Genomic DNA, 19,869 nt, shown 5'->3' on the forward strand with positions numbered 1-19,869 from the left:
CTTATTAAGCAGTGTCAGTACATCAGAGTATATAAAAGGTCTTGGGATCTGTGACACACTTTCTCACACATGGCATCCAGATGAAGGTCTCTGGTGTTTCCATGGTGGGCCAGTGAACTGAATCTATTACACATACCCTCCATGCATGACAAAGTAGCCATGGGGCCATGCCAACTTATTTCCTTATAGCTGACAACTTCGAAGAGGAAATTCCCGAAACCTGTGTAATGATTTGGCTCTTGAATGCCCTCCAAAGACCCCTGTGTTGAACATTTGGTATCCAGCGTATGCTTTGGTGAAGTGGTTGGGTGAGGCCCAGTGAGAGATAGTGGACCCCTACTCTCTTTCTCATCTTCTAACTTCTAGCAGCATCAGGTGAGTAGATTGCCTACCATGTACTTCCTCCACACTGTGTACCACAGGTCCTGACCACCAGGCTCAACTAGTCATGGACAGCAACCTTCAAAACTGAACCAAAACAAACTATTTTTTTTTCATAAGTTGGAAGCTAACCACACAGTTGCCTTCAACTACTTGGCTAATTTTTTGTTCCTGCTTTGTGGACTTCTCTTTGGCCTGGATTAGAGGCACGTCTTAAGTTCACAAACCTGTGAGATCTTGTCTGTCTTATCAGCAGAGGTGTAGTGCAGGCCAGCCCAGTAGGATGGAAGTAGGATGGTAGTGTGACCACACTACAGAAACTCTGCTTCCCTCTGTAGCCATCCGTGCTTCACCATAGCCTCACAGAAGTCTGGGGACACCATTTTCCTCCTTGGGCCACAAAACAGATATGGTAACACAACTAATACAGGCATCCTTTCTGTTGCCAGAAGTTCCCCAGTTCCCCAGATGTGCCGGATTCTCTTACCATACCCTTCATAACCTGCCTGCCCGTCTACTGGCATTTTAGCTGCAATGCCTGGATAATAGCAGTGTGTGGTTTTAGTTTATGTTTCACTTGCATTTAGGATGTGTGCTCAGAATTTCAACTAGATTCTCCCTATCTTGAATTGTTCCCTCGATAAGCCATGACTCATAAACCAGGATCCTAGAGTCCGTAGGAATTGCCAGCAGAACTCATAAAATCCTTAACTGGCCTGTTTGAGAGTATTGTTTTGAGTCTTTGGAAATAAGTGAGAGGAGCACCATGCTGATAGAGAGACAGTTTTGTCCAGAAGTCCCCTTGCATATAAAGTTCTGACTGAATATGTGTCACTGCTTCTAGAATTTTAAGGGATGGTGGGAGTATCAAGGCATAATAGAGAAGAAATACAGGTCTTCATTAGGCAGCATTAGATAAGCAGCACCATAAAAAGTAAAGGTAGTACAAGACAGTTGTAATTAGAAGCTGTTAGACCTGGCTGAGTGCATATAAAAATGTGCTACATACAGGAGTAGATTCTTGACTGGCTATCTTTAGTGCGGTTAAAATATGGTTCTCTGTTTCAGTGTTAACCAGTTTTCCTTTGCTGTGACAGAACTACCTGGCACAGTCGATTTATGAGGAAGAAAGACATACTTTAGATTATAATTACAGGAGTTTGATTCTGCCTGTGTCACTGGACCCTGTTGTGGCATGCAGAGGGGGAAGGGAGGAAGGGAAGAGAGGGGAGAGCAGAAGTGGGCCGTGAAGGGAAGGAGGGTCTGGAGTCCAGATGTCCCCTACAAGAGCATCACCACCACCCAGTCTCACCTGTCTTCCTTTCGCTGAACCTACCTCCTAAAGGTTCCACCAACCTCCCTTGAGTGTTGCAGGCTAGAGAACAAGTTGCAGCACAGTGGCTTGGAGGAGATATTGAAGATCTAAACTATAAGCCAGGCATGCTGGCACACAGCTGTGGTCCCAGCACTTGGAGATAGAGATAGGATCAGGCATTCAAGGTCACCTTTGGCTACATAGCAAGTTCAAGGCCAGTATGGACTACACAAGATTCTGTCTCAAGAAAACAAAAATCCTAAACTATAGCATGTAACACTAATTCCTAAATGGTTTTGTTAATAAAAAAAAAAAAAAAAAAAACCCAGAGCCAGATATTGGGGTAAAAGCTGAAAGATCAGAGAGGCAGAGCAGCAAGCTACTAGTTCTTACCCCTACAAAGTCCTCCACTAAAAGAGAGAGTTCCTGTTTCCTTATGCATTTTATATATATATATGTGTCCTACCATATTACTTCCTGGGATTAAAAGTGTGTGTCACCACTGCCTGGTTCTGTTTCTCTCATGTAGCCTAGTGTGGACCTTGAACTCACAGAGATCCAGATGGATCACTGCCACCCAAGTGATAGGATTAAAGGTGTGTGCCACCACTGCCTGACCTCTATGTCTAATTTAGTGGCTGGCTCTGTCCTCTGATCCCCAGGTAAGCTTTATTGAGGTACACAATATATCACCACAATAGCAATTAACTATGTAGTTAAGCAGATATGGGTGACCAGATGGGCTTTGAAGTTAATTTTCAGCAACATTTTTTGATTAAATGTAAAGTGTGACTTGCTCTGTGGTGACCACATTGATTTTTCTGTCCCTGTCATTCATAAGAGCCATATAAAATCAATCTGTATTTCTGTATGTGGTCTTTTATTGAAGCTTTTTACTTTCAGCTTCAGTGGAAATCATTAAATTGCTTTGAGGGATTATATTTTATTTAGATTTTTCTCCTCATTCTTGACCTAATTACAAGTGAATTTGGTTTGGTTTGGTTTTTCCACTTTTGGAAGTGTAAGAGAAGGAAAATTGCTTCCTTTAAACAATTAAAAACATAGTTTGGCTCACCTATATAGTGTGTACTTTACCATGCATAAATTATATGTCATTTAACAGGAAGAAGAGGTCTGGGGTAGAGTACTTGCCAGGCCCTGGGAAAAAGGAGGAGGAAGAAAAGGAGATGACTAGTAGATAGATCAGCCTTGCATATACTTCTACTTGAACTAAAAGTAAGCATTGGAGGACTGGAGAGACAGTCCAGTAGTTAAGAGCACTCACTGCTCTTCCAGAAGAGCCAGGTTCAATTCCCAGCATTCACTTGGTGGCTCACAACTGTCTGTAACTCGAGTTCCTGGGAATCCAGTGCCCTCTCCTGGCCCACATAGGCACCAGGCATGCACATAGTATACAGAGATACATGCAGTCAAATCACCCATACACATAAAATACAATAATTGAAATTTTTTAAGTTGTTGTTTAAATACATTAAATATGGCTCAGTTGATTAAAAACTGATGATGTAAAGGGAAGCTAAGTTTCACATCTGATCTGTGATCTATAGATAGTGACACAGAGAAGCATAAGCCAAACAAAGACAGATGCCGGGTCTTTCTAATCATGCCTAGATGGGGTTTTGCTTTTGCTGAGAAGTAAAACAGTAGAAAGGCTATGGCACAAGAAGCCATAAGAGAAGGGAAAGTGTTTGGGCCTTTCACACTGTCACACATGCTAAAATACAAGCCCATCTGTACTTCACTGCCAGGGAACACACATACACACACACAAATGCAGAAATAGAATTTTACTTTTTAAAGTTTTTTTTCTAAGTTACAGAAAGGAATCCCTGAGCAATTGTGCTATTCCTGCATCTAAGTGATGGTCTTTAGTATTTTTGCATGCAAGAACCTGCCAGTTAACTCACTACATTTCCAGAATGGCCTGCCATTCTAGTTTATAGTACATGTAAGAAAACTGCATAGTACCAAGGCCTGTCTCCACAGCTGGTTCTGAATTACATTTGACTGGTTCCAAAAGGCAAAATGACCCTCAGAGGATGAACTGTCAAAGAATAATGTACAAAAGAATATGAATTACCTGCTCAATAAATATTTCCAAGTTCTCAGGAGTTCTGCCAATCGCAACAAATGTAAGATGAAAAGACATCTTCATTCCCTACTCCTACGCTGCTGACAAGAATTTTCACAAGAATTTACAATTTATAGTATTAACTATATACTCTTTATGGGGGTGCCTCACATGAGCATCGTCAGAGCCTTGGGAAGGAACATCTTTCTAGAATGCTTTGACTATAGACAGAAGTATCATCCCTGGGATGCATTTCCATCTCCCCAAGTGATGGTCATGAGGAATGTATGAGGCAAACTGAACAGCTCTCATTTCCTAATAATCACTTCTTGTCTTTGTGTAAATATGTCTAACCTTACTTGTTTGGAGAGTACAGAACAGACACTGCTGCAGGGTGATGATTTGTCCTTTAGCCCCTGGACTGATCAGAGAATACCAATCAGCCCATCTGTGATTCTTGCTGGATTTTCTACTTTTGTTATTGAAGTAACCTACTATCCTAAGGACATATTTGACAACCATAGATAAAAGGATTAGAGAAAAGATTTAAAGATTTCTCAGGTCAGAGCATCAGGACAGAACCAAAAGTCCTCACCAGACAACTTGGGAGAGTGGGTCTGCAGTAGAGGATCTACTGACCTATTTTCAAACAGCCAGCAACCCTAAACAAAATGAATCCAATTGAAATATGTTATCTAGAGTATTGATAGAAATGCATTCTGTGTGCAATAGTGTTTTATATCTTGTGTGATGGACAGCTTGGGGAAAGATACAAGAGAGATCAGAAGTACTATGCACCAGTATAGATAAAGGCTCCCTCTTTAGGAGTTCTAAAATTCACATTCACTGTAACTTTTACTACTATTGCAAAAAAAAACTCTATAGTCAGCCGTCATTAACCTTGTTTCTGTGATGAATAGGAAAACTTCATTTTCAAAAGAAAATGTCAGTTCTTAACATAAGCACACTTTGGTCTTTTAGCCCAAAGAAAGTAACAGGCAAGAAGTATTTCTCAGCCCCAGTGCTTGTGGAAGTACAGTGCAAGAGTTCCCAGGCAACCTTTCTTTTTGTTCCTGATGAGAAGAGAAACACATCGCTGACAGGTTTTCCTGATTAGCTTTAACTATCAACTTGACACATCCTAGAATTATCTGGGAAGGGAATTTAAGTGAAGAATGGCCTATGGGCATGCCTTGACGTGACTGTCTTGAATGTTAATTTATGTAGGAGGGTCCAGCCAGCCCACTCTGGGCAGATCCATTCCCTAGGCAAGTGATCCAGAACTATATAAGAAAGTTAGCTGATTTAGCTGCTTGCCTGGCATGGTGGTACACACCTTTAACCTCAGCTCTTGGCATAGCTATTTCCAGGCCAGCGAGAACTACATAGTGAGAAGCTGCCCCACCCACCCACCGCCCCCCCCCAAAAAAGAATGAAAAGAGAAAGCTAGATGAGTCTATGCCTGCTGCTAGCCAGCAAGAGGCATCCTCCATGATTCTATACTTATTTGGGTATGACATGAGTTCTTGGGTCAGAGGTAATATGTAGAATAGCAAGCAGACCTGCAAGTTCCTTGCCTGGCATTCTTGCCTTGACTTCCCTTGATGAGGGACTGAAACCTAGAATTTTAAGCTGAAATAAACTATCTCCTCCTCTAAATTGCTTTTGGTCAGGCCATTTGTCACAGCAACACAAATTAAACCAGAATACAAGTGAATACTTGCTTTATGTATCTCAAGTAAAGCTTACCTAGCATAGAAGAAAATAACACAAAAGAGACCATTTCAGATACTTTCTTAGTATTGTGCAAACACTGTCAAAGATCTGTTGCTACCAACCCAAAACTAGACTGAGGAAACAGCAGCCATTTTTTATTATGCTCACAGAATGTGGGGATCAGGAATTCTAGCAGTGTGCTCTGTCACTGGTTTATATCTGCTGCAAAATGCCAGCCTCTATTGAAGAGACCATACCATGAAGGAATAACTTTTTTTAAAGATTTATTTATTATGTATACAGTGTTCTGCCTGCATGTATTCCTGCATGCCATAAGAGGGCACCAGATCTCATTATAGATGGTTATGAGCTACCATGTGGTTGCAGGGACTTGAACCCAGGACTCCTGGAAGAGGTGCCAGTGCTCTTAACCTCTGAGCCATCTCTCCAGCCCCAAAGGAATAACCCTTAGGGTTGGGTTTGGCTACGGTCGTATACTAGGCTCAGCAGTGACCGCTACTAAAAGTGTCAATGTCTGGTTTCTTCATGTGGACTTCATCATACTATAGCAACCTCAGGGTACTCAGACTTCCTACATGTAGTCACAAGTCCATTGAGTAAGATTGAACTACATGACCTTTGTGACACAGTCCTGGAGCCATACAGTATTGCTTCTGTGGTATTGTACTGGTCAAAGCTAAGATTCAAGGAATGGGACCATAGACCCCCACCAAGTGGGAGTGACATGGGATTTGTGGCCATGTTTTAAAACCATCAAAGACCTCTTCTCCTGAGTGTTGCATTCTTTGGACTGCCAACTTCCGAATAATGACATAGAGACTTCTTATTAATTATGAAAGCTTGGCCTTAGCTTAGGCTTGTTCCCAACTTGCTCTTAAAACTTAAATTAACCTGTTTATATTAATCTACATTCTGCCACATGGCTCATTACCTCTCCTCAGTACAGTTTGTCCCACTTTCTCTGTGTCTGGCTGGCGAATCCTACCTCTCTTCTTCCAAGAGTTACTATCTCTTCCTGGAAGTCCCGCCTATCCTCTCCTGCCTAGCTGTTGGCCATTCAGCTCTTTATTAAACCAATCAGAAAGGTGCCTTGGCAGAGACACAACATCACAGTGTACAGAAAGATTATCCCAAAAGACATCTGCCTTTTGATCTGGAATCCTCAGAAAATATTTCTTCTTAATTATTCTACTCCATTCTTACCCCATTGCCCATTATACAGTTCAGTGATAAGAGCCAAGGGGCTCACCTGCATCCCATTACCTCTAATCCATGGGTCAAGCAGGAAAGAAAAAGGTGATCTGGACAAGTTTAACAAAGCAAAAATGAAGGGATTGCCCTAGGTTCATGGTCCTGGGTTAGACCCCATTTTAGCCATGGGTGGTGGCATATGACTATAATCTCAGCACTTAGGAGGCTGAGGCAGGAAGACTGCCAGGAGTTTGAGGTCACCCTAGTGACATACATAACAATATCCAATCAAAAATTCAACATATCGCTCTTCTCCTTTCCTCCTCCATCGTGCGGTAGGACTTGGCTTCTCACCATGTCTTCTCACAAGACTTTCAGAATCAAGTGATTCCTGGCCAAGAAACAAAAGCAAAATCGTCCTATTCCTCAGTGGATTCGGATGAAAACTGGTAACAAAATAAGGTACAACTCCAAGAGAAGACACTGGAGGAGAACAAAGCTGGGTCTGTAAGGATTCACACAATGGCAAGACAGTTTATACTGAATTGTGGGTCATCAAGCAATCCTTGATGACTTGGTCGTGTTTTAAGTTGGGGGAGTAGTTTGTCCAGTAATAAAATGTAGAACCTTCCAAAAAAAAAAATTTAACATATCAGTGAATTAGTGGAGTGAGCTGTGTCTAACCGCAGTGTTCATGTGTTTGTTTTAAGGGGAAATATTAGATTGGAATGAGGACTGTTAATTTTATTGTGAAGCTATATTTTTAATTGTTGCTTACTTTGTTTTCTAAAAATATGCTGTGGGCTAAACTTTGGACCCTTGTCTGTGCCTTGGCTCTGAGCCCCTCTGCAAAAGACCTAAGACTAACAAACAAGATACTGTCAAAGAATGTACATATATAATCTCACATTAGAGTCTGGAATGCCCTCACCTTTTAAACACTGCTTGCTTTAACAACTTAACAAAGAAAGTATCTAAGAGTATAAGTTCTAAATAAGTGGCCAGCATCCTTCATGTGCATATGTATGACTGTTGTATTAATTATGTGTATGGAACCAGGTGATGATGGAGCATACCCAGCACTTGAGAGGTTGAGACACAGAAGAACTGTTAGTCTGAGGCCAATCTTGGCAAAATAGCAAGTTCCAAGCCAGCTAGATCTACAGGGTAAAACCTTGTCTTAAAAGAAAAGAAAGAAAGAAAAAACAATACTATGTGTATGATATCTAGATGTCTCTAAGCTTTGATTAAGGAACAGACTTTTTTTGTGGGGGGTGGGGTTCGAGACAGGATTTCTCTGTGTTGTTTTGGTACCTGGATCTTGCTCTGTAGACCAGTCTGGCCTCGAACTCACAGAGATCCGCCTGGCTATGCCTCCCGAGTGCTGGGATTAAAGGCGTGCACCACCGCCGCCCAGGGAAGGAACAGACTCTTAATGGTTAATTGTAGAAAAGCTTCCACTTTGAAGCTAATGCTAGGTTGCATTTTATACTCTGAACTCTTCTCAGTATTTACTAGAATTCATATCAGTTTAGAAACGAAGGGGGATATGACTATCCATATATGCCCCTTAATTTAGCATGAGGCCTTCTAAGGTGACAGTTATAACTGTAAAGATGAATAAAACCTAAACCAAAACAGACAAAATTCACAGTGGATCATGTAGGATATAGAACTCTTTAAGACTTAATTTTGTCTTTCTGCCCTTCTTGACCAAAGCATTAAGTTTGCTCTGAGAAGAAATTCCTACTGATACCTAACAGGATTAGACATAGAAATGATCTTCATTTTCATTTTTGAAATTTGAATCTTTATGAAAAGCTTTCTCCCAATTTTCTTCCCTCCTGTCCTATTCATTATCACTTCTGTAGCATAGCACCTCTGTTGAAGCCAGGAATAGAGAGAGATGGATATGTTCCTCATTCTAACCATAGTAATTGATTTTAAAGGTGATACTCCCCTTAGTAACATGATTGGTGCCCTGTAGGGGTAAAATTAGTTGCTTCCTCTGTGGAGGAAAGACTGTAGTGATTTTTATATTATGTGGAGCTCTCAATGCAAAATTTATTACAAGATCTGAACAGCTGCTTATGGAAGACTCTTGACTCCTTAAGGAATGGGAGAGAGGAAAGGACAGGTGTTTTCAGAGAATCCAGTGAGAAGCTAGGGTCCAGCAACAACAGGAAAGAGCTGCCGAGGAGAAGGTTCCTTGTAGGTTTTGTAATGGATCCCACTCCTGTTTTTCAAATGGTAGAACTCAGGACCAGAAGGGATGATTCCTGTAACTCCCATCTATTCTGGCCTTATAACAGGGTCCTCTCTCTGCCTCTTCCAGGGTCATGTGTACCATCTTATTCCTTAGCACTCAGGTCTGCAGAGATCTCCAGGTGTCTAGAAGACAGCTAGCTTCCTGTTGAGTGCAGCAAAGAAGATTGCAGTAGTGTTTAGATTTGGGGGCAGGGGTGGCTTTGTTTTTTGTTTGTTTGTTTGTTTTTGTTTTTCTGGGTGGGTTTTTTTATGGTTTTTTTCTTTTTGAGTTAGGATCTCACCATACAACCCAAGATGACCTGGAACTACACACATTGTTACTGTATTTTGAAAGTTGGCATATTACTTTGAATTCACATTGTTACTGGATGGAGTCATCTTTTGTGTACATGTTAAACACGAACCCCCTCAGCAAAATTGACCATAAAAGTGACTAGTACTTAATAGATATTCAGTAAACAGTAAGATAAAAAACTGGGAGAAAGGCTGAAATTTTGATATGATATATTCTTGATCACTCTTGTACTCATTGGCCATTTGTTTCAATAACATAATTTGTTGAATTTCAAATGTGTTAAAATAGATACGCTTACTTTACAAGAAAATGATTGTGACTTTACATATTATATTTCTCTTCAGAATATACCATCTTTGGTGGTGTTACTGTTTTTATTCTACAACTGATTGAAACCTTATTCCCTGTGCATCTTGGGAACATACCTGAATATGCTGCTACATGGGTTGTAACCTTTGGCTGAGAGACTGAGACAGAAAGTTCTGGTTCTTCAAGCAATGCCCAGACTAGAGAGGAGCTCCATGATAGTACATGTAGGAGTGTTAGTATTAACAGATGTGTACTGGCACAAAGCAGAAGAAATTTTATCACACCTCTGGCAAATTAATACTGAAAGAAAGAGAGACAGATGGTTGAAAACAGCAATGAAATATCCTGTTACATGTCGGCAGAAGTCATTAGCAGTTAGAGGTATTATTAATGGGTCAGACTCACTTGGGGAGTCATGTTTCTGTAATTCACATAAAGCAATGGTACTTCTGGTATTTTTAATGCAATCCATACCAAAGACAAACATGTCTTTCTGCATAATTAGAAAATAGATTTATTGATAGTAAAGAACTCGCTCTGTAGCTTGATTCTGGATCACTTGTAGAAGTTATTGTTCTTACCACATAGCACCAAAGAGTGAAATATAAGAGAGTGCTATCCACGTAGGTCACTAAAATAGTGTTATATTGTTTCTTTCCTCTATTTTGGAAAGATAGAGAAAGGGTGAAATTGTTCTTTCAAAAAATCCATTTTTAAACAGGCTTGGCTAACCCACTTGTGAACTCTGCAGGAATAATTCCTATCTACCTAGTGCTTTCTTATGTCTCTTTGTAGTTGAAGCCAATCTCAGGGTTTTTATTGTAAGCATAAGAGCAAATTTGGGTGTTTATGTTGCCAAAGGCTCTCAGGATGGTTTTTATCCCTCTAACATTAAACAGGCACTCATCAGATATCTGAGTAGTTCCAAGTGAGAAGTTGTTGGTTTTAGCCTGTATTAACTAGACAAGGCTACCAACAATTTCCTAAAAACAAGTCTTAGCTACTCTCTACCATGGTGCCTATTTATCAGAGTATTTTCTGCCGCTAAGTCAGGCAGAATATAGCACTGCTTATATATGACTTCTAAAAATCAAGTGACGGGCACGCATGAGGGAAGAAGTGAATGTTCATCATGTTTCCCCTCACTACACGTGGTTGATGCCCTGGTGTCACTGGAGTCACCAGGATGCACCTGGAGTCAGTGAGATGTTGGAGAGCTGTTAGGCTACCTGCTGTGGTCTTCACTGCACAGAGGAGACTTGGAGCCCTAAAGGGCCTATAGGTCAGGATCGACACCTCCTGTGTTCTAGGGAGGTGAAGCATACTGCACATGCTAGGAAACAGGCAGCTGACTCAGCCCCCAAGTAAAAAGAACAGCTCCTGGGACCTACATGTACTTCTTGGGTAGTCAGCATTTTGTCTCCCTAAGTTTGCAAATATTGCAAATCTTCTGTCCTCTGCTGGTTCTTTTCCTGAACTTTCTGGAAGTTGTTGCTCATCAGCTAGAACTCTTCCTACAGTAGAGAGCCGTGTTGCAGTGTGCAATCCCAGCATATTAGTGTATACCCATCTTGAGCTGAAACTTGGCTGCAGAGCTCCTTGTAGGAGTTTGGAGAGTTCCTGGTACAGCCTATGGTCCTTATGAGTGGTCTAAGCATTATGCAGCCAAGAGTGCTGTTACAGTACATAGCCATAACCACAGACATAGCAAGCATGTCCACACCTCTGCATGGCTGATGCTGGTGTCACTGATGGGTTTATGGGCTCTGTTCCATGGGAGTGGTGATTTACAGTGTTCTTCGCTAGAAACTGATGAACTCTGAGTAGGTTTACCCCATTCATAATTCTTTCCTTATCCTTTCAACCCAAAAAATAATTTTAAAAAAGTCAATTTAAAGATGCTACATAAATCTGCTATGTTTGATTTTAGTACCTGCAGTGACAGTAGAGGAAAAGCTAACATTTTCCTCAGTGAGTCTCCACCACAGAAAGAGATGCTTTGTCATCACTTTAGACTCTCAAAATGTTTTTGTGGTTGGTTAACAAACACTACGAAATGATAACAACTGCAGATTGGTTCTTTTATCAAGATTGTGGGAAGTTTAAACTTCTTGATTTATTTCTGATTATAACAATATCTTCTGGTATTCTTTTAGCCTACCTACCTACCCCAATCATTCAGGTTTGTTTGACATTTCTGTGTCTTTCTCAGATTAGAGGTATAACTGTGAACAAGAATAGATCATCCAAATACTGCATGCCAAGAGCAATATGATTCATACTGGTTGATGCAGGACTTGAAGGGACAAAAGACTCATGAAACAGTGTTAGTGCTTTACTTGGCAGGATGAGAAAGAAAGGGATATAACGTTGATGGATAGAGAGACATTTTGTTGATATGGGAGGACTAGTGTAAGGGAAATGTTGTCTTTTTTGAATACATAAATAATATACAAATTTTATAATAATATTTAGGAGTAAAAAGAGAAAAACCATGGGGCTACAGAGATTGCTCAGTGTTTATGAGCTGGTACAGCTCTTATAGAAGACTTGAGTTAATTTCCCAGCACCTACATTGGCCAGCTCATAATCACTTCTAACTCCAGATCTAATAAATCCTATGGGTCTGGCCTCTGTGAGCATCAGCACTCACATTCACATATGTGCATGCAGGCACACAGACACAGACACACACACACACACACACACACACACACACACACACAATTAAAAATAAATATTTATAAAGCAAAACTAGTGTTACTCTTTCTGTCATGAAACAATGTCATCTTTATTTCCTTACAGAATGTTACTTCTACAGAGCTGTCTGTCTGTCTTGTCTGTCTATCATTTGATGAACTCTTACTAGTAATTGGTAGCTTATCTAATTTTAATGTCTCTCAAGACAGTAAATAATAAGCCTGCATCATCAATTTAAAGGGAACAAGGGAAGGTGCCACCCAGTGAACTCTCTATCCTTCCTTTATATAGCTGATCTTCTAATGTTGAGCCTTTAGATCACTTCCTGGTTTTGCTGGTATGTATAATGCCATGATGAACATTATTGTTTGAGATATAGATGGCTGTTTGTTTATGATAGATTGCTGAAAATATAATTGACAGACCAAAATTTATACACAGTATGAAAAGATTTTTTAAATGCAAAATTGGAGAGAAAGAAGTGTATATTTGATTTTAATACTTGTGTGCTGCTCCTAAGATTAGATATTGGATGGCATGTTGTAAGGAAAGTAGTTTCCAGACCTATAGTTGTATTGTGAATCAGAATTGTTAAGAATCTAAACATTGGGTGTTCCACTTGAAAACTATGAAAAACATGCATATTTCAAGTGGTTAACTGACTCCTGAACCTAATCTTAGGTCCAGTCAAATCTGAGTTGCAGTTTCTTAATTGGTTATGATTGTGGGGGTGTGTTAATTGTATTGATGTCATGCCCATTAAGAATGGAGAAAGGAATTGACTCAAATGATTATGAAAACAAGCAAGTTCCAAGATATGGAGGGTGAGTAATCAGCAGACACTGTACCCAGGAACAGCCAGTATTTCAGTTTGAGTCTAACAAAGGGCACAAAATATTGGTGCTCCATTTTGAAGGCTGGTAGACAGGAAGAATTCTCTTACCCAGACATCAGTCTGATTGTTCTATGAAGGCCTTCAATTATTGGATGAGGCTTACCTACATCAGGAAACACCATCTGCTCTGCTTAGCTGCCTGGTTTCAGTGTTATTCTTACCCACAAAGAGGATAATGTTTGCCCAATATATGAGCATCCCATGGTACACAGTAAGATGACAAAATTAACCACCATACTCAGCATTTCCACCTACTAAGAGATCCCCAGATGCTGTGAGGCTTACAAAATAATCAGATCAACAACCAGCAGGAAATAAACCAACATAGAACTGTAAGCCAGGATTTACAACCCTAAAAGGAAACATTTTTTTTTCAAGGTTTTAATTTACAAAGAAAATAATGTATGCCATGTCTGCATGAAAATGAGCATGTTTCATATCTGGAAGGGCTGAAGATGTAGCTCAGTGACAGAGCACTTACCTAGCATGCAGGAGGCCCTAGGTTCAATCCCCTGTTCAGGGAGTAGAAGGGCAATGGAACTGAAACAATCTCTGTAGATGCCATGTGGTTTCCAAAATATAACACCAAAAATAAACAGACTAACATTTGTGTCTTAGTTAGGGTTTCTTTTGCTGTGACAAAACACCATGACCAAAGAACAAGTTGGAGAAGAAAGGGTTTATTTGGCTTATGCCTTAGCATTGCTGTTCATCACAAAAGGAAGTCGGGACAGGACACAAACAGAGAAGGATCCCAGAAGCTAATGCAGAGGCCATGGAGGAGAGCTGCTTTACTAGCTTACTTCCCAAGACTTGCTCAGCCCACCTTCTTATAGAACCCAGTACCAGCAGCCCAGGGATGGCACCATCCACCATGGGTTGGGCCCTCCCCCATTGATCACTAAATGAGAAAATGCCTTACAGCTGGATCTCATTGACGCATTTCCTCAACTGAGGCTCCTTCCTCTAATGACTCTAGCTTGTGTCAAGTTGACACACAAAACCAGCCAGTGTATGTCTATTTGTAAATTCCTGATAAGACACTAAAACAGGAAGAGATAATCACTTGAATGGGAAATTAGGCAAACTGAAATTGGGAGGATCTCAACACCCCACCCCATCACCAACACCACCTCAAACTGCGTGCCCCATTGTTTACTTGTTTCTTTGAGACAGGGTTTCATCTCACTCGGTTGCCCTGGCTCTCTTGGAACTCACTATGTGATCAAACTGGCCTCAATTTCACAAAGATTTGCCTGTCTCTGCCTCCTGAATCCTGAAATTGAAAGTATACACCACCATGTCCAGCCCCATTTAGTTTTCATCTAAATAAAAGATAAAGTATTTCCAGGCAGTTGCCTATAAAGAGAATTTAGTATGAATCTTAAAGAGTCTTCTTAATAAAATCAAACCTGATGCCAGGTATTGGGGTAAATGCTGGAAGATCAGAGAACAAGCCACAGGCACCTCACCTTGCCAATTCCTCAGCTGATCCTGTTTCCTCAGACTGGATGCCTCTCAGCTGAACTATGCTGCTCAAAAACCTAAAAGCGTAACCAGGCTTAGTTCCTGGTCCTCACGCCCTATATACCTTTCTGTCATCACTTCCTGGGATTAAAGGCTCTTGTTACCACACCTGGCTGTTTCCAGTGTGGCCTTGAACTCACAGAGATCCAGGAGAATCTCTGCCTCTGGAATGCTAGGATTAAAGGCGTGTGTGCCACCATTTTCTGGCCTCTATATCTAGTGGCTGTTCTGTTCTCTGACCCCAGATAAGTTTATTAGGGTACACAATATTTTGGGGAACATAATATCACTGCAGAGAATGGCATACTGTAATAATATATAATATTCAAAAGTGATTTCATTAAAAACTTTAAACTGATGTCCATTCTGGAAAACCTTTATAGAATTTTTTTGGCTACAAAGTGAAACCTTATTCCAAAAATAAAATGATTGACTCCATTATGACATTTTAATGAATGCATATAATGAACTTTAACTATATTGACATTTCTATGCCTATATATGATATACTTTGATTACATTCACCTTCTCCTGTTCCTGATCCCCTTCTTAGATAGGAAAATTTAAGGGCTAGAGGGATAGTTCTGTCATTAAAGTGTTTGCCTCACAAAAATTAGTACCTGAATTTCATCCCCAGAACACACATTTTAAAAAAAGGCCAAACATGGTGATATGTGATATGTGCTGTAATCCCAGTACTGGAGGGCAGAGACAAGGGGATCCCTGGAGCTCGCTGACCAGCCAGCCTAGATTTATCCCTGAGCTTCAAGACAATCAGAGACCCTGTCTCAAGGTGAATTACATTCTGATATTCCTGATCATGACACCTGAGCTTGGCCTACATACTACACACTCACACATACACATGGACCCACACAGGAACCAATAACACAAACACACATGTTCATCTGTTGAGATTTAAATATGAATTCCGTAAGAACTCATAATGATGAGCACCTTTTAACATATGTATTGCAGGATGGATATTCCCCACTAACATTGTTAATGTTCCCAACACAGCCCTGTCAAATTGCTAACAATTTTTCTGAGACTGAGACACTTACTTGTTCAGGAATTGACATGAAAAATCAAAGGGCCAAAAGTAGCAGAACATTCTTAAAGAAGAGGGGGAGAGCTGTGATTCCTTCACTACCAGATTTCAAAACTATTCTAAACCTCTGGTAATTGAGTCAAGGCTAGGTAGATGATTGAGACTGATTGTAGAACTAAATAGAGGCCAGAAAGACGCCCACTTATGAAAAGCCACCTGGTATGTGGCTGAATGCAGTACATTGGGAATAGCACAGCCATTTTAATAAGTGGGTTCAGCCATTTGGATAAATATTGGGGGAAGAAAGTATCTGGACTTTTTCTCATATCACACAAAAAAATGGATTGTAGACTTACTTAAATGGGAAAGATAAAGTTTTTAGAGAAAAATACCATCTTTCATATTTTGAAATGGCAAATTTTTCTCAAACAGATCACAAATGTAAACCATAAAACCAAAGTGTTAAAGCATTATACTCTGTCAAAGTTAGAGCATCAAGAATACCATTATTAAGAGAGTGGCAAAGCAGAATGGAAGAAGACATATGAGAAAAAACTCTATCCACAGTGTATAATGAACTACAAATTAACTTTTAAAATGGCCACAAGATATCTTTTAAAGATGGGTGAAAGACTTGAGCACTCACTTTACAAAGGCAATATCTAGATGGTCAAATGAGGAATCTTGTCTCTTTCTCATTTTCTCTTGATTTGTGACAGAATATGTATATGTTTTGTTTTGTTTTGTTTTTGAGACAGGGTCTCACTGTGTAACCCTGACTAGCCTGGAACTCGGTTTGTAGACCAGGCTGGCCTTGCACTCACAGAGATCTGCCTGCTTCTGCCCCGGAGTGCTGAAATTATGCTCCCACCCCTGGTTAGAATGTGTGTATAATTTAAACACTCCCCTATGTCTGGCATTATAAATTACTGTGTTTATGAAGAACCAGTATTATGTATGATTCCATTAAAATCCCATGTCCTGTAAATGTTGTTGTTTTAGGCTCATGATGTTTTGATGCCATAGACATATAAACATGCAGGATCTAAAGGATGTGACAGAAGGACTCAACAGATGGCTTCACACATATTTACAACCCTAAGAAAAATACAGTTTTCCCATTACCATGAAACTGATCAGACTAGTTCTCTGCCACCAACATGCATGGCCTGCTCATTCCTTCCCTCTCTCTGATCTCTGAGTCATAGTTGTCTTATCCCACACACACACAGCCACCTAAGGCTCAACCTCGCAGGTTACCAATGCTATCCCTGGAGAAAATAATGAAGGGGCACGTATGTGATAGAATGGATGGAATAAGGAAGCTTCTTATGTAATCTACCTGGGCATTATAGAAAGCTAGAATATGTGATGGCTCAAGGGTTTTGTAAATGAATAAAATAGGTGTCAAAGTGACACAAAAACAAAGTTAAAGCCATCTGTCTGGTTTCTGCACTAGCTGGAATCATTGGTGAGAGCTTTGGTGGCCACTGCATTAGGGCCCAGAGCTAATGCATCTAGTGCATCACTCTGTCTGGCTCATGGGTCCCCTCAGAGTTTAAATATGGGTTTGCCCCATTAAGTGACCTTCAGGGTGTTAGATTTGTGCTTGGTTGGGGAAGAGGGGTCCTTAGTCTTTTTACAGTTCATTTCTAGAGTCTGTCAGCCCTGAGGATGACAAATATGAAGTGATAAAACTATCTTTTCAAGAATAGATGACTTATTCAAAAGAGTTTTCTATCTCCCTCCTTCCCTCCCTCCCTCCTTCCCTCCCTCCCTCCATTCTTCCTTAACCCCAGACACTCAGTGCTATCTGAACTAAGAGCTTCTGGAACCAAAAGGGCCTGAGGGATCAGTACTGTCTGCCTCCTTTTGCCTAGCCTTCTCAGCCCTCCAAACACAGATTAAGAATTCATGGCACTTGCCAAGCAGTGGTGGCGCACACCTTTAGTCCCAGCACTCTGTAGGCAGAGGCAGGAGGATCTCTGTGAGTTCGAGGCCAGCCTGGGCTACAGAGTGAGTTCTAGGAAAGGTGCAAAGCTGCACAAAGAAACCCTGTCTCGAAAAACCAAAAAAAAAAAAAAAAAAAAAAAAAAAAAAAAAAAAAAAAAAAAAAAAAAAAAAAAAAAAAGATTCCATGGCACTCAAGTTTGTACTAATGCATTGAACTCATAAAGGTTTGCCACTTGGTCGAGTGAGAGACATGGTAGCAGTGGCTATCTCTACTTTGGTTCTACGTGCAATTTGAATACAGATGCATTGTAATGAAAACATTGTCTAGTTCATACAACCGCTTCTAACAGCTTTTGTCAGTGACTGAAATAGTTTTATTTACTGTTTCATCTATAACAAAACATTATATGCTATTTTGCTGCGTGTCGTAAGCTGTGCCAAATACTAACCAGAAAGTCTTCCTTATACTCATGTGATAATCTGTGTAAGGTTGTAGCAGGTGACATTGTATCATTGAAGACAATGCAACAAAAAGTTTTTAACTGATGGGGACTTTTCATGTCTTGTATTTTTCTGTTTCTTCATCCATCTCTTTTGCCCAACAAAGAACAAGCTGGAACTAAGATTTTAACTTACAACCTACAGCCTGTTTCTGGCTAACTAGGTGCACTAGATCTGGGTCTCAGTATCTGGCCTCCCGGCAGGTGCAACACCAGCATTGCAGTGCAAATTTCCAGATGAGGAAACATGTTGTTGGTGGCATCTTCAAAGATGGAATAAGTGAGTTTCTCACTTGGGAACTTCCTGAAGGTGGCTACTCTGGGATCAAGATCCAAGATAGAAATGATTGCCTTAGCCACCAGAACACAAATTGTCCTTGACAAGAAAGTATTGGTTAATTCAGGGGTTAAGTACAGTAGTCCAGAAGAGATCTGGCTTCCCCAAGGGGAGTTCAAAACTTTATGCTGAAAATGTGACTCCAATAAGCTGTATACCCCAAGTCAGAGTCTGTTAAAACTCCTAGACTGTGCAAAGGACCTCCTTGAGGTATGCTGTGGTTCACAGTGGCATAGTCAATATCATACTTAAGGTCACTGTATCCAAGGACAGAGGGCTAAATCCATGATGTTGGTCTGATGGTCCACAGTAGAGACCATTAACACTACATTGATGTCACCATATGATCAGACATGGTATGCTAGGAATTAAAATGAATATCATACTCTGGGACTCAAGTGATAAGGCTGTGTCTAAGAAGTGTCATGAAACCCAGAGATGAGATCTGCCCACCATCCTCATCTCAGAACAAAAGCTGGGAAGCCAGAACCACCTGCCATGTTCTAAACAGTTTCCACAGCATCATATTTGTACACAAATATAAAAAATTATCATTATTTAAAGAAGACCTAAATGTTTGTACCATTAATGAAAATTGGAGTATTTTATAATTCTGTAATTTATCAACCTCCTGTCTTCGACAAATTACATATTATCAATGTTAAGTTCTCCACATTTTCAACAGATTAGGACAAAATCAGGATATTAGTCCTTTATCTAGTAAGAAAAGGAAAAGTAGATGCAGAGACCTTAGCCATGACGTTCTGTGTTGTTATCACTGCCATTCCACAAACTCTGTTTTGTTTTTGTTTTTTCAATCTATTTGTTCACTGTGTTGTTATGAACTATTTTTATCTGGTTGAATACAGTCGTCCCCCAACTTGAACCTGCCTCCTGGCAAACCCAATCCAAAAATCTGAAGATGCTCAAGTCCCTTGTATGAATGGCATGTTAATGCATAGGACCAGTGTATACTCTTCCATATAATTTACCACTCTAGACTACTTGTAACACCTGCCATTGTGATGCAGTGTAAATAGTTGTTAAACTGTATTTTCAATGGAATAATGCAGGAAAAGTCTGCATGTAACTTTCTTCAGTACTAATAGAATGTTTTTGTACTGATAGAAATTTTTTGTTTCTATTTCTAGTAAGATGTAATTTTAATAGTATTTTTAATAGTAATTGTTTAGGGTTTATTTTTTATTTGTGTAAATGTTTGTGTCTATGTGAGCATATATAAGCATGTGCAGGTACCTGTGGAGGCCAGAAGAGAGCATCAGAGCTGGAATTAAAGACCATTATGAGTCCCATGGCA

The 19,869-nt window shown here is 40.2% G+C and overlaps 1 protein-coding gene and 1 pseudogene across 2 annotated transcripts in view; both read left to right on the forward strand.

The window, feature by feature from the left end:
• The window catches only part of Lyrm4 (LYR motif containing 4), a 115,369-nt gene that overhangs the window by 52,605 nt on the left and 42,895 nt on the right, over nt 1-19,869 (forward strand). The gene's annotated exons all lie outside the window — the stretch shown is intronic.
• LOC131911212 (large ribosomal subunit protein eL39-like) lies at nt 7,072-7,275 on the forward strand (annotated as a pseudogene).

The sequence above is a fragment of the Peromyscus eremicus genome, chromosome 5 (assembly GCF_949786415.1).
Source record: "Peromyscus eremicus chromosome 5, PerEre_H2_v1, whole genome shotgun sequence".
Taxonomy (NCBI): Eukaryota; Metazoa; Chordata; class Mammalia; order Rodentia; family Cricetidae; genus Peromyscus; species Peromyscus eremicus.